Below are 11,825 nucleotides of genomic sequence, written 5' to 3'. Positions count from 1 at the left end.
GTGCTCCTTCATCAAACCTTGACCAAGCTGAGTGTTGTCCGACCACAAAACTTAGAGCATATTTGAATTCCTCACACCAAAAAACATGTTTTTAAGATTCCTCACTGAAGTAAATGGCAAAAACTACGTTTCACCCCCTAAAATGGCATGCCCTAATATGTCGCACAGAGTGAACTGCTGCTCACAAACAGCACAAATTCAGTGGAGTTGTACAGCTAGTAAAGCAAAGCCAAGAAAACTCTTGTCATTACCCCTAGCCCTTTCCAAAAACAGATAAGGAACTATTCCTGAATGTTCAAGCAGCTTTGTAAACTCTCCTGTGAGATGCTGGGAAAGGCAGCAGAGAGCTCAGTGGTAGAGTAAATGTTCTGCAGGTAGAATGACCCTCTGCCAGGCAGCCTTGCAGCTGGTCAGAGTAGCTAATATGTGGCTGACCAATGGGCTGGCCTGCTATAAGTCAGTCTCCTGTGTTAATTGGAACTCACAACCACTAGAGGACACTGTGGCTCTTGCCTGTCACACCAGCTGCAAAGATAATTCAGCCCAGCTGTTTCTTTGTACTGCCTTCATATCCACCAGGACCATCCTGCATTGCAGCAGGACCAGCACAATATTAAAGAAACCCAACATCATGGAAAAATGGTCCCTTACCACCACCACATACGACTAGATTTCAGTTCTTTTCTTGAGGGACATTCCTCACAGTCAAACACATGGGCAGCTCATATCTTTGACTCTTATGGCTGGCAATAGATTCTTTTGTTGATTCAACTTGTAATTGAAATCCATCGATTTCTGCTGAATTTCAACATTTGACTTGTGAAAATTAAAGACTGGTGGGGGTTTCATAGTGTTTCCAGACCCGATATATAACTGTCACCAACAGAGCTTCCAGAATAAAATGTCTGGTTTATAACGCAGTTGTAACAAGTGTAATCCAGCAAATTGAAATGAACTTATGTAGATGAAGCTTGCATATTTCTTTTCTATGATAGGCCATGAATATTGAAAGGGTAACAGAGCACATATTAGAGCTAATCATCCATTCAGCTCCCTGTGACATTTTAAGGACACAGAAGAGGCATCAGTTCCTATTGGCTAACATTTTTGCTTCATTACCCTTTCATCCAAGTGACCAAAAGAAAGTCTCATCAGCTTCTCTTTCCATTGATGTGATATATCAAGTCTCTTGAACGGTTTATCTTGGAGTAACAGATGCTGAGAACAGGCAGTTAATGGTTGGAAGATGCTGTTCCTGTCAACTTTGAAACTGTTAGTGGTGGGAGTGTGAATGTATTTTTTCATCAACTGGTGCTAATTGACTTACCAATGCCAGAATGTTTGTGTTATTACCAATGCTGTATTTTCCACTGTCACTGGTCTGTTTCCTGCTAACTGCTGTACTCTTCTGTTTTTGCCCTTCATGCCCCCTGACCTTACTGCTCTGCATTTCCACCCCCTCTGGACAGGTGCTTGCCAATTTAGGATTGCATCATGCATCTGGTCAAGTGGACTGCAGTCCATGAAAGCTTGCCCCATAAGAGGTTTGTTAGTCTTTGAGCTGCCAAATGACTTTTTGTTCTCCATAGTTCATATCGCAAAGAAGACAGACAAGGACACTGCCTTCAGTTTCATTCAATCAATAATTTCCTCCAAAATTAGGAATATGTATCCCAGGTGATTGAACCATTATTGTATTTAAAGAGAGGCTCTTAAATGAGCAAGGAAGCTTAGTCATCAGCTCAATAGCTTATTTTTAGATGTAGAAATAAGCCCAAACATTTCACTTCCATTAAAATTATGTAGCCGATGACATCTTGAAAAGCACCTTTTTGCCAGCATAGAAAACAAAACAAATCAAAAACCACTCCTATACTTTGCTGGAAACAGGTATTCCATATATATTGAGATTTACTTAAGGAATATCCTGCTTTCCCCCTCAGCGAGACAGATTTTAAAAAATGAAATCAAGAAGATGGAAAGAGAGTATAATATTAAATTTAATTGTGCTAAAGATATATATTGACATCATTGTCTCTGACAAGCATTATATTTGTCTAAAAAATTTTTTGCCATAAAAAGGGAGTGGTCTTTTCCCCTGGAGGTTCTTGTACACTCTACAGAAAATGGATTTGATTATTATTTTGTACTACTTGTGACAGTCCCATTCTGCAGGAAAGAGATACAGATACAGATTGAAGTCCTACTGAATTCAGTGGGGCTTTCCCCACAGGTAAGTAGGGCTAGGGATAAAGCCTTAAATAGTAAAAAGATACTTGTGCTTGGAATTAGTGGACTCTAAAGCAACATAGATCTGAAATTGGGCTTAAGATGTTGGGTTCACTTCCTTGGAATAATGGCCCAAAAGTCACCTGTGATTGCCAGGGGCTGTATGGTGGTGCAAAAATTATGCTTGGCTTGGAGAAAGGAGATGCAGAGATATTTCTTTCCCTCTCTCATAATTCTAAAACCCAGTCATCTAACAAAACTGGACTGCAAACACCCAGCATGAAAGGTCTGAGATGGCTTGGTGACTATCATCCAGTCAGCAGGACAAGCTACACCATGCAAACAATCTGGCCCTGTGGTATCAGCTGCTACTTTAAAACAGCCTCTGTGTAATGTGCCATACCAGTGGTAGGCATTTGACCTCCAGTTGGGTGTTTTCCTACTGCTTACTGGCAGGGGTGCCAACTTGAATAAAATATTGGGGGCAGGGGAACAGGTAAGCCCAACCCCACATAATTGATCACATGATGTGGTGCAAGCACACCATTTGAATGGCAATTCCCATCAACTTTTGGGCCCTCAGCCCCCTCAAATATTTTTTTGGGTGGGCTAAAGACCCCCCAAACCCTAGGAGGTGACTCCTATGCACCCTGGGAAGTAGAGGGAGTGGTGGTGGAAACTTCAGTGCAGTGCAAATGCACTGGCAGAGCCTATCCAACACTTCTGCTGGTGTATTTGCATCACAACAACCTCCCCAGTGCCCCCTGCCTCCTAGCAAGCAACAGCAACATGACTGACTGGAGGTCAGGTGTGTGGTGGTTCCCCATCATGTCATTTGTAAAGCTCAACAAACTGAAAGACACCGTCCTCTTTCTGTGCTCCACCTGATGGAAAACAGGCAGATGGGGACAGATATACCCCTGCTTTAAGTCGTTTACATACTGTCTTCTCTTGTTTATTATGTGCTACTATCGATGATGGGACGCGGGTGGCGCTGTGGGTTAAACTTGTCGATCAGAAGGTCGGCGGTTTGAATCCCCACAAGGTGTGAGCTCCCGTTGCTCGGTCCCTGCTCCTGCCAACTTTGCAGTTCAAAAGCACATCAAAGTGCAAGTAGATAAATAGGTACCGCTCTGGCGGGAAGGTAAACAGTGTTTCCGTGCACTGCTCTGATTTGCCAGAAGCGCCTTAGTCATGCTGGTCGCATGACCCGGAAGCTGTACGCCGGCTCCCTTGGCCAATAAAGCGAGATGAGCGCTGCAACCCCAGAGTCGGTCACGACTGGACCTAATGGTCAGGGGTCCCTTTACCTTTACCTTTACTATCGATGACTAAGCTCGTTAGCGATGAAACGTCAGATTACCGGAATGATGTCCAAGCACTGAACCACTGTTATATCACACTTTGACTCTTTATTACTGCATTTGCAATTGTTCAAGATAAAATCTATTTTGGAAAGAGAAGAAATGAGCACTGAACCACTGATATATTAAAAGTGAACTCTTTATTTACTGTGCTTGCTATTGTTTAAGATAAAACCTATTTGGGAAAGAAACTACTTTTGCCATTTTATGGATGTTCATTGTTTGTTTACTGATAGCTGCTTTGGTGATATTATCTTGTGTCGATTCCATTATTGAATAGCAAGTTCATCTAGATATATGTCATAAGCATAAAATCAACTTAAAGTCGTGTAAGTGATTTGCCAAATTTGTAAACTAGGTCCATCTCTCTAGACACAGTTTCAGAAGGTCAGGCATCAGGGAGTATCGCAATTCTTTGCTATACGAATCCCTAAAGCCTGCTTTTATTCAACTGAAGCCAGCAATCTCTCATTGCTTTGTGAAATGCTACCTTTATCTACGTCTGTGGATCCAGTTTGCCTGCATCAACCCTATTCCGGCGGGAATTCAAGGTACAGAAAATCGTAGATTCAAATTCTTAAGGGACTGCTCACATTACCCAGTTGCTGTTCTCAAAGCACAGCCTATTGTGAGTGAGAGGCACATGTGGCACTTATAGCAGTGGCCTTGCAATACTGACAATGGCAACCAGACAGCATTCTTTCTTCTGAGCTCTCTGTCAGAATTCATGCTTAGCACATAATACACATATCATGTGAACAAGAATCCCTTTAAGACATTGCTCTTGTAGTTGTGTGCCAAGGTAAATTGTTGAATGGTTGTCTGGAAAAGGGACCCTGTGCGTAAAAAGAGGGAGCAGCAAAAACAAACAGTATAAACAGTTCAGAATATATTAGTTTGTTGATTTACAGCATTGTCTTATAGGGCAGGGGGAAATTGTGCTATGAAATTGACTACAAAAGCAATTAAAAAGGGGCTGTGTATCCAATGCTGTACCAACAGAGTCATGCAACAGGACTCTCATTTCCTCTCCCCCTCCGGATGGCATATTATTATTATTATTATTATTATTATTATTATTATTATTAACAACAGCAGCAGCAACAACAACAACAACAACAGTGGCCACACCCTGGAAACATCTTCAACTGGCCAGCAAAACCAAGTGAGGGTAGTCAATGGGTCTCAAACCCTTAATGACTTAGGGACTTCCCCTGCATGCAAATACAGATTCTGGTAAACGGAGGAGATGAGACCAATAGTGGGTTCAATGGTCAAGAAGGCAGTTTCTGCATGTGCTGCAGAGGGAAGTGAGGGGCAGATGGGGCTCAAGAACCTGGGAAGGTAGTCCATCTAACAGAAGGAAAACTCTGATTCTAAACCTCCACTGCCTTGTGGGAGATAACTGCCTTGTGCGATATTTAAAGGCTCTAACTCAAGATATGTAATCTTCACACTGGAAATTTCTTCTTTTGCTGGGATGCTGTTCTCTTGCTCTATAGAGTTAGGGAACGTTTCCATCCTTTTTATTCTGGCAAGGCTCCTGTGCCTTTCAACAGCTGCATGACGAGCAGAAATTGAGCAGCTGATTCTTTTCCAGGCACGCAGATGCTTAACCGAATTCTCGACCCATTCCTTGTGAGAAATTGGACAGCTCAGCATTTCACAGGGATCAGATTCACTGTCCGTCAAACATTTAGGGCAGTCTTCCCGCTATAGCTCCAAAAGCATTCTGGTTGAATGTTGCGGTTTAGAAAGCAACTTCTGTTCCAACTATTATGGCAGCCACTCCAGATTCTTGCCATCATTTGAGAATCCCACTTACGCGAATGAGTGATTATACTAGCAATTATTCAGCCTTTTCACAAACCATCTGGAACATCGCAGCATTTTACTCTTTTACTCTAATTCTTAAAACCATCACTGTTATCGCAATTAGCAGCAGCAGCAGACAAAACTGCATTTTTGCCCCTTTGTTGTTTAACCCATACATTTTAATTCTCACATCTGCAAGGAATGGGATGCCATCAGTTTACACAATATGCTAATCCTTTCATACTAAACTATATTTATTATTACAAGCAGCGTTTCATAGGAGCAAATGGGGCTCTGCCCCACCAGCTTCAGCCAGACCCACACTGCAGGAGTGGCACGGCCTGTTAGCTTCCTCCTCCTTAGTCTGCATTGTTGCTCACATAGAAGCCAGCAGGGAGGAGGATGGGGGCAAAATTAGAATTTGTTGTCTCCTCCTGTCATTGGTTCTGACCCCATCTGCTGTCAGTCTCCCAACCTTTCACCCTACCAGTCTCAGTGGACACCAGCCATCACTGGTCGCAAGATATGTGCACACTCTTGTGTGGAGTGGCCCCCCAGAAGGTTCATTAAGGGCAAATGTGGCCCTTGCATCAAAAAAACAGTAGCCACCGCAGACCAGAGTGTCCCCATTGTAGAGAAGCTGCTGCGATGGACAGTTTAGGTCACCTGAACTGTGTTGACAAACATCTCTTTCCAGTGCTATCTCTGTTACATGGAGGGTTTTTTGAAAGAGAGGAGTCCTTCTAATCTTTGGTTGACCTACACACCAGTGTCAGTACTGGAGCAGACAACAAACCACACTATACAACCCGAGGAGCTGAAAGGGAAGGAACCAAAGCACAGGGAGATTACGTGGCATCCCTGGCAGGAGACAAGACAAGTTGGATGGTGAAGGAGCAGGAGGAAGAATAAATGGGAAGGAATCTCCTGTCTCTACAGAACATCCCATCCTTCATACTGCCAGTCTTAAAAGCTAGGCGATAATAATATTGAATAGATTGGTGCACCCAGAAACGACTAAGATTCAGGTTGGCTCCTTCAGTTTGCTGCTGCTCAAGACTAAGAAATGATCTTCAAAAAGTGAAATCCCAGTGGATTCCTCACTAGCCAAGACCTATAGTGTATCTTAGGAATTATAAGTGAAATATACTCAGAGTCGCAAAGTGATTTCATGCTCTTTATTCAGCTCATAGTGGTGAGGAGGAATGGAAGTCCCCTCAAAGTATCTGATTTATATACATTATTTACACAATAGGCTGCACGTGATTGGCTAATTCCGGACTTCTCCTGTAGGCCAATCAGGTTGTGGATTCACTTCTATCTGGAGCTGGATTGGGTGGCTCCTGCCGACCAATCATACTGCTGCATTCTGAATCCTATTGTTCTAGGACCAATCAGACCGCTGCATTTTGGATCCTATTGTTCTAGGACCAATCAGACTGCTGCAGTTTGGATCCTATTCAACTCAGTACATAACAATAAGAATTCTACCTAAAACAATAGTTTAGTCGCTTCTAAAAGCACTGGACTGATAACCAAACTAAATTAGCATTTCAGGCCTCTATTTGCACCTTTATATTTTCTTTTACCCATCAACAGAAACCAAGCATTCATGTGCAAACCCATCACACTTCATTGCATTTCACACATTATTGAACAAGCACTTTAGCAAGAGATAGCTTAGGGACATGGACATGTGGCTTTTAGAAACTGTCCTCCAAACGGGAAATGTTAACCAGTTAATAGCTTACAGTTCCATAGACATAATAAGCCCCAAAGATTATAAATATATTGCCATATCCCTTTCATGTGTGAAGCCATGTGACTTGTATATTTCCCCCTACTTACAATCCAATCCTCCTTTGATATGCATGATTTATTGAATGAACATTATCAATAGCAAAAATTGTCTTTGTCTAGCTGTCTCAACTGCACACGCAGCAACAAGGCAAATATCTAGGAAAATCTCAGAGTCATTTATATAATCAACTAAATCATAAATCACTAAATGTTCATTCTCTCATTCAGCCTATCCTGATTCAGCAGTGCTTGTTTATACAAACCAGGATTACCAAAGTATAAGAATTCACTGCATGCACAGCTATTAAAAGGTTGGCTGCAATAGGTCCACAGATTACGTTGTATCTGAGATTTTGAATGATACACATTTTAAATGGGTTATTTATGTATACCTGTTATTGTTTACATGCTTACTAAATAAGACAGAACAGAAGAGAATGAAGATGTCCCAAAGCAAATGCTGTATATATTTTCCTTTCTTTTTCCTGACTTCCCTTTGGTGGTTGACCATATCAGCAAATATTAAGACACTAGACAATTAAAGGATTATATTTTGTTGATTCTTCTTCTGAGCAGAAGATCTGCCTGTGCTCCAGACTATACAGTTACAGGCCTCAGCTCCAAAGTATTGTCTATCTGCTGCCACTAATCATTTTCTGCTAGGATTGATCCATTATCAGGACAGCAAGAGAAAATTTCTATCATGGGGGCCATTCCAGAGAAATCTCATTAGAACTAAAGGTCACAGCACAGTATGCAGTACTAAATTCATCACAACTCTAGCCATATTTATTCCTGCTGCTCCAACACAGCAGTAAGTCTCTATTTTATAACATTATTTAAGGTCACAGATGATGCATTGACAGAGCCCTGAACAACTATCGTCTGGGTGTGGGTGAAGTACAGTGGTACCTCGAGTTACATACGCTTCAGGTTACAGACTCCGCTAACCCGGAAATATTACCTCAGGTTAAGAACTTTGCTTCAGGATGAGAACAGAAATCGTGCTCCGGCGGCGTGGCAGCAGCAGGAGTCCCCATTAGCTAAAGTGGTGCTTCAGGTTAAGAACAGTTTCAGGTTAAGTATGGACCTCCCGAACGAATTAAGTACTTAACCCGAGGTACCACTGTACACGCGAAGCTGGAAATGTTAATTTTCCAGTCACCTGGAAGGATGGCAGGATCACTTTTCCATTCAAAACTGGCCAGTGGAATGGCTGTTCTTATAGGTTCTGAAAGATCTCCTTTACAGCCACAGAACTAACTCATGGAGACTCTTTTTGAGGTAGATTGGCGGGGCTAATCCATGACCCTGCAGATATCACTGCATTCCAGTTCCCAACATCTCTGCCCATGCTGGCTGGCTGGCACTGCTGTGTGTTAGGAGTCCCCCAGCATCTGGAGGCAGGGCTGGCTCAAAACATTTTACTGTCTGAGATTAAGGGCTAGATGGTGCTCCCTTTCCCATTATGAATACAGAACTGATTATAGACTGCCTGAGGCAGCTGTCTCACATTGCCTAATGGTAGGACTGGCCCTGTCTGAAGGGCCACAGGTTTCCCATCCCTGATGCAGATTCTCTCAGGAAACTGTACGCTGAGAATGTTTACTGATCGCTTCTAAGATAACATCCTTCACATCTGTTCTGACTGAGGTGTCACTCTGAATATAGTATGGCCGTCAAGCATTCCCAGCTAGCTGCTATTGCTTGGATGAGTTTATGTTACTGCAGCTTGAGGATATAGGCATGAATCTAGTGGTACCCGAACATTAAAAGGTAAAGGTACCCCTGCCCATACGGGCCAGTCTTGCCAGACTCTAGGGTTGTGCGCTCATCTCACTCTATAGTCCGGGGGCCAGCGCTGTCCGCAGACACTTCCGGGTCACGTGGCCAGTGTGACAAGCTGCATCTGGCGAGCCAGCGCAGCACACGGAACACCGTTTACCTTCCTCTACTTGCACCCGAAGGTGCTTTCGAACTGCTAGGTTGGCAGGCGCTGGGACCGAACAACGGGAGCGCACCCCGCCGCGGGGATTCGAACTGCCGACCTTTCGATCAGCAAGTCCTAGGCGCTGAGGCTTTAACCCACAGCGCCACCTGCGTCCCTACCCGAACATTATGCTGCTGCTAAAGGCAACAAGCCTTTTCCATTCAGACAAAAAAATACTTTGTTTTTTCAATATATATTGGACCCATGATGAATAAATAAAATTGATAATTAAAACACAATAAAACCAGGCATCTTTTAAGATAATAAAAACTGCAGCCAACAATAGGATACTAAAATATCATCAGCACCAAGATTATCTTTCTCTTTTGCTGGATGATTTTTTTTTTTTTTTTTAAGATTAAAGTAAAACAGTGCCAGATTTATATGGGGATATATCTTTATATCTCCATAGGAACTTTTATTTTTAGTGAAAGCTGGGCATTTAAGGGAGGAAACTTGAATCACCTCAATGGCCCGGTCCCCAAAAACCTCCCATGGCTACAACCCGGCTTGAAAGATGGGGATTTGAAGAAGAGGAAGCAGATGAGCAGTAAGTGGAAGGGGTGTGTGGAAAGGCCTGTAGGAGATCGTTTCAACACCATGTCTCTCGCTTACTTAGTAACAGTGGGTGACAGGAACAACTGAAATGTTTCACGATAAAACAGCCACATTGGCTAATGAGCAAACTCCCACAGTGTGTGTGGCAGGCGGGATCCTTCCTTCCATCTTCCCGCCCCCCTCCTTTGTCAATTAAAACTTACTTGTATTGTATTACTCTAATGTTCCCAAGCCCTGATTTGATTGAACTGGCTAACTGGATATCCTAGGATTTATTGTGTTTCCTGCCTGTTGTAATAAGCTTTGCTTGAGCTGACGCATTCAGAGCAGAGCAGAGCAGGCTGGATGTAGGAAGAGAGAAGCATACTGGTTCTTGCTTTTGTGGGAGGCCATTGTCTGACCAAAACTAAACCAGAGGACTGCTATGATCATGTGACTTTGAGCATCTTCTGTTTAGTATGTGTCATCATCTAGCAGGCAAAGCCTGCAGCTTTACGGATTATCACTGCGGCCATTCCTACCATTAGGCAGAGTGAGGTGACTGCCTCAGGCAGCAATGCTGCATGTGCCAGGTTCAAGGTTCTTTTGCTAGTGCACAAACCCCTGAACAATGCAGGTCCGGAATAGCTTATGATGTGTCTTACCCTATAATAGTTAAGAAACCTTTTCAGCGTTTGCCATTTCAAAGAAGTGTTCTTTGAAATATAGCAGGATACGGGTATGATAGATGATGTTTTAGGATCCTATTGTCCATTGCAGTCTTTATTATCTTAGTTGTGCCTGGTTTTATTGAACCATAATTCATCATAGACTCAGTATATAGAGGAAGAAGATGGCATCACATTTCTCTAAAAATGGAACAGGCTGAATGGTGCCAAATTTAGACTGATTAATGCTAAGGCCAGGGATGCTTGTGTATGCACAGTGCAGTATTTGGGTCTCAGGTGCCTTCCTGCAGGCCTGTTGGGAATCACACAGGAGCTGTGTGTTTACTTTCTATATTATTTGGGAGAAGGGCACTTCCAGATGTAGACAATTTACAAGCATGCTTTTAGAAATTGAATAGCTATTCTCCTTCCAACCCCAGAAGTTGGGGGACAATTTTCCTTGAGACCACTGGGTGTAGTGAGATGTTTAAATGCTCCCTCTAAGCCTTGTAGGACTCCCACTCCTGCCTACTTTCCGCTGCAATGGGAAGGGAGGAGGAGAGAAAATGAATTAGAAAGGGAAGTGATAATTCAATAGAGTTGGTTTCATATTAAGTGCCCATGGTGGGAGCAGCCTGGGACTCTTATGTTCAGGATAATTTGGTGTCATTGTTAGTGTTCTGAATGTTGTCTGACCATATCACCAGGCTGGCCAGCAAGAAGCCCTCTGTTTCTGGGCAATGTGGAGGCATATTCCTGCTCTATTCTGCCTTGATCAGACCACACCCAGAGTACTGTGTCCGGTTCTGGGCATTACAATTTAAGAAGGATATTAACAGCCTGGACCATGTGCAGAGGACAACAACCAAGATATTCAAGGAGACCAAGCCTTATGAAGAATGGTTGAAGGAGCTCCATAGAGGAGACTGAGAGGAGATATGATAGCCACCTTCAAATATCTAAAGGGCTGTCACATGGAGGATGGAGCAAGCTTGTTTTCTCCAGCTGTGGAGGGGAGGACCCAAACCAACAGTTTCAAATTACAAGAAAGGAGATTCTGACTGAACATCAGGAAGAGCTTTCTGACAGTAAGAGCTGTTCAAGAGTGGAACAGACTCCCATGAAAGGTGGTGGGTTCTCCTCCCCTGGAGCTTTTTAAGCAGAGGTTGGATGGTCATCTGTCATGGATGCTTTAATTGTGATTCTAGCATTACAGGGGTTGGACCAGATGATTCTCAGGGCCCCTTCCAACCCTACAATTCAGTGAAAAGAACGTTATGGCCAATCCAGTCACAGAATCATAGAATCACAGAATTGTAGAATTGGAAGGGACCCTATCTAGTCCAACCCCCTGCAATGCAGGAATCCCAGCTAAAGCATCCATGACCGATGGCCACCAAGCCTTTGCTTAAATACCTCCAA

Source organism: Podarcis muralis, chromosome 4 (genome assembly GCF_964188315.1).
Source record: "Podarcis muralis chromosome 4, rPodMur119.hap1.1, whole genome shotgun sequence".
NCBI classification, from domain to species: domain Eukaryota; kingdom Metazoa; phylum Chordata; class Lepidosauria; order Squamata; family Lacertidae; genus Podarcis; species Podarcis muralis.
The sequence above is the reverse complement of the archived record's forward strand: the minus strand, read 5'-3'. Positions refer to the sequence as shown.